This window comes from Panthera pardus, unplaced genomic scaffold (genome assembly GCF_024362965.1).
Source record: "Panthera pardus isolate Hobbes unplaced genomic scaffold, ASM2436296v1 HiC_scaffold_17, whole genome shotgun sequence".
Taxonomy (NCBI): domain Eukaryota; kingdom Metazoa; phylum Chordata; class Mammalia; order Carnivora; family Felidae; genus Panthera; species Panthera pardus.
Genome location: NW_026526732.1, coordinates 26328288 through 26332047, shown reverse-complemented (window position 1 = coordinate 26332047; position 3760 = coordinate 26328288).

The window sequence follows — 3760 nt, the reverse complement described above, 5'->3', positions numbered from 1 at the left end:
ATTCAGAACAGAAGGAGAGATAAAGGCTTTCCCAGACAAACAAAAACTGAAGGCGTTCATGACCACTAATCCAGCCCTGCAGGAAATCCTAAGGGAAACTCTGTGAGTGGAAAGCAGCAAAGACTACAAAGGACCACAAGCACAAAACCTACAGATAACACAGTGACACTAAATCCATATCTTTCAACCATCACTCTGCATGTAAATGGACTAAATGCCCCAATAAAAATAGGATATCAGAATGGATACAGAACCAAGGTCCATCTGTATGCTGCCTACAAGAGACTCATTGTAGACCTGAGGACACCTGCAGATTGAAAGTGAGGGGATGGAGAACCATCTATCATGCTACTGGAAGTCAAAAGAAAGCTGGACTAGCCATACTTATATCAGACAAACTAGATTAAAAAAATTTTTTTAGTGTTTATTTACTTTGGAGAGAGACAGAGACAGAATGCAAGTGAATTAGGGGCAAATAGAGAGGGAGACACAGATCTGAAGCAGGATCCAGGCTCCGAGCTGTTAGCACAGAGCCCGACGTGGGGCTCGAACTCATGAGCTGTGAGATCATGACCTGAGCTGAAGCTGGCTGCTCAACTGACTGAGCCACTTAGGCGACCCACAGATAAACTAGATTTTAAACCAAAGACTAACAAGAGATGAAGAAGGGCATTGTATCATAATTAAGGGCTCCATCCATCAAGAAGAACTAACAATTGTAAATGTTTAGGCCCCCAAAATGAAGCAGCCAAATATATAAATCAATTAATCACAAACATAAGCAAATTTATTGATATAATACTGTAATTGTAGGTGACTTTAATACTCCACTTGCTTCAATGGACAGATAATCTAGGCAGAAAATCAATAAGGAAGCAATGGTCTTGAATGATACACTGGACAGATGGACTTAACAGATATATTATTCAGAGCCTTTCATCCAAAAGCAGCAGAATACACAGTCTTCTCGAGTGTGCATGGAATATTCTCCAAAATAGATCACACACTGGGTCACAAAACAGCCCTCAACAAATGTAAAAGGATTGAGATCATACTATGCATATTTTCAGAACACAGCACAACACTATGAAACTTGAAATCAACCACAAGAAAAAATTTGGAAATCCTCCAAATGCATGGAGGTTAAAGAACATCCTACTAAAGAATGTGTGTCAACCAGGCAATTAAAGAAGAAATTTAAAAGAATGTATAGAAGCACATTCTCCCTCTTTATCTCTGCCCCTCCCCTGCTCATGCTCTGTCTCTCAAAAATAAATAAATGTTAAAAAAAATTAAAAAAAGGGGGCGCCTGGGTGGCTCAGTTAAGCGTCCGACTTCAGCTCAGGTCACGAACCTGCGGTTTGTGAGTTCGAGCCACGCATCAGGCTCTGTGCTGACAGCTTGGAGCCTGGAGCCTGCTTCGGATTCTGTGTCTCCCTCTCTCTCTGCCCCCCCTCTGCTCATGCTCTGTGTCTCTCTCTGTCTCTCAAAAATAAGTAAGTGTTAAAAAAATTTTTTTTAAACATGTGGAAGCACATGAAAATGAAAACACGACAGTCTAAACCCTTTGGGATGCAGCAAAGTCAGTCCTAAGTGGAAAATACATTGCAATCCAGGCTTATCTCAAGAAGCAAGAAAGATCCCAAAAACATATCTTAACCTCATGCCTAAAGAAACTAGAAACAGAGCAGCAAAGAAAGCCCAAAGCCAGCAGAAGAAGAGAAATAATAAAGATTATAGTAGAAATAAACAATATAGAATCCAAAAACAAACAAACAACCAAACAAACAAACCCAAAAGCAAAAACAAAACCAACCAACCAAACAAACAAACAAAAACAGTAGAACAGATCAATGAATCTAAGAGCTAGTTTTTTGAAAGAATAAACAAAATTGATAAACCCCTAGCCAGAGTGCTCAAAAAGAAAAGAGATAAAAATCACAAATGAAACAGGAGAGATCACAACCAACACCACAGAAATACAAACAATTATTAGAGAATACTATGAAAAATTACATGCCAACAAACTAGACAATCTGGAAGAAATGGACAAATTTCTAGATACTCACACATCACCAAAACTCAAATGGGAAGAAATAGAAAATTTGAACAGACCCCTAACCAGCAAAGAAATTGAATTGGTTTTCAAAAATCTCCCCCAAAATAGAAGTCCTGATCCAGATGGCTTCCCAGGGGAATTCTACCAGACATGTAAAGCAGAGTTAATACCTATTCTTCTCAAGCTGTTCCAAAAAATAGAAACAGAAGGAAAACCTCCAGACTCATTCTGTGAAGCCAGGATTACATTGATTTCCAAATCAGACAAAGACCCCACTAAAAAGGAGAATTATAGGCCAAATATCTCTGATAAACATGGATGCAAAAATTCTCAACAAGATACTAGCAAATTGAATTCAAGAGCATATTAAAAGAATTATTCACTGTGATCAAGTGAGATTCATTCCCGGGCTGCAGGGCTGGTTCAAAATTTGCAAAACAATCAATGCAATACATCACATTAGTAGAAGGAAGGATAAGAACTATATGATTCTGTCAATAGATGCAAAAAAAGTATTTGACAAAATACAGCATCTTTTCTTAATAAAAACCCTCAAGAAAGTTGGGATAGAAGGAACAGAACTTAACATCATAAAAGCCATATATGAAAAGACCACAGCTAGTATAATCCTCAGTGGGGAAAAACTGAGAGCTTTCCCCCTGAGATCAGGAACACGTCAGGGATGTCCACTCTCACTTCTATTGTTTAACATAGTGTTGGAAGGTCTAGACTCAGCAATCAGACAACAAAATGAAATAAAAATCATTCAAATCAGCAATTAAGTCAAACGTTCACTTTTTGCAGATGACATGATACTCTGCATGGAAAACCCGCAAGACTCCACCAAGAAACTGCTAGAACTGATACATGAATTTAGCAAAGTTGCAGGGTATAAAATCAATGTATAGAAATCAGTTGTGTTTCTATACATCAATAATGAAGCAACAGAAAGAGATATCAAGAAATTGATCCCATTTACAAGTGCAGCAAGAACTGTAAAATACCTAGGAATAAACCTAACCAAAGGGATAAAAGATCTGTACACTGAAAACTATAGAAATCTGGGACGCCTGGATGGCTCAGTCGGTTAAGTGTCCGACTTCAGCTCAGGTCATGATCTTGCAGTTTGTGAGTTCAAGCCCTGCATCAGGCTCTGTGCTGACCACTCAGAGCCTGGAGCCTGCTTCAGATTCTGTGTCTCCCTCTCTCTGCCCCTCCCCTGCTCATGCTCGCTCTCTCTCTTTCTCTCTCTCTCTCAAATAAATAAACATTAAAAAAATTTAAAAAAGAGAAACTTTTAGAAAGCTTACAAAAGAAACTGAAGAAGACACAAAGAAATGGAAAAACATTCCATGCTCATGGATCGGAAGAACAAATATTGAAATATTGAAATATTGAAATATTGAAATATTAAAATGTCGATACTAACCAAAGCAATCTACACATTCAATGCAATCCCAATCAAAACAGCACCAGGATTCTTCTCAGAGCTAGAACAAACAATCCTAAAATTTGTATGGAATCACAAAAGACCCCGAAGAGCCAAAGTAATGTTGAAAAAGAAAACCGAAGCTGGAGGCATCACATTCCTGGACTTCAGCCTGTAACAAAGCTGTAATCATCAAGACAGTATGGTATTGGCACAAAAACAGGCACATAGACCAATGGAATAGAATAGAGAACCCAGAAATTGACACAGAA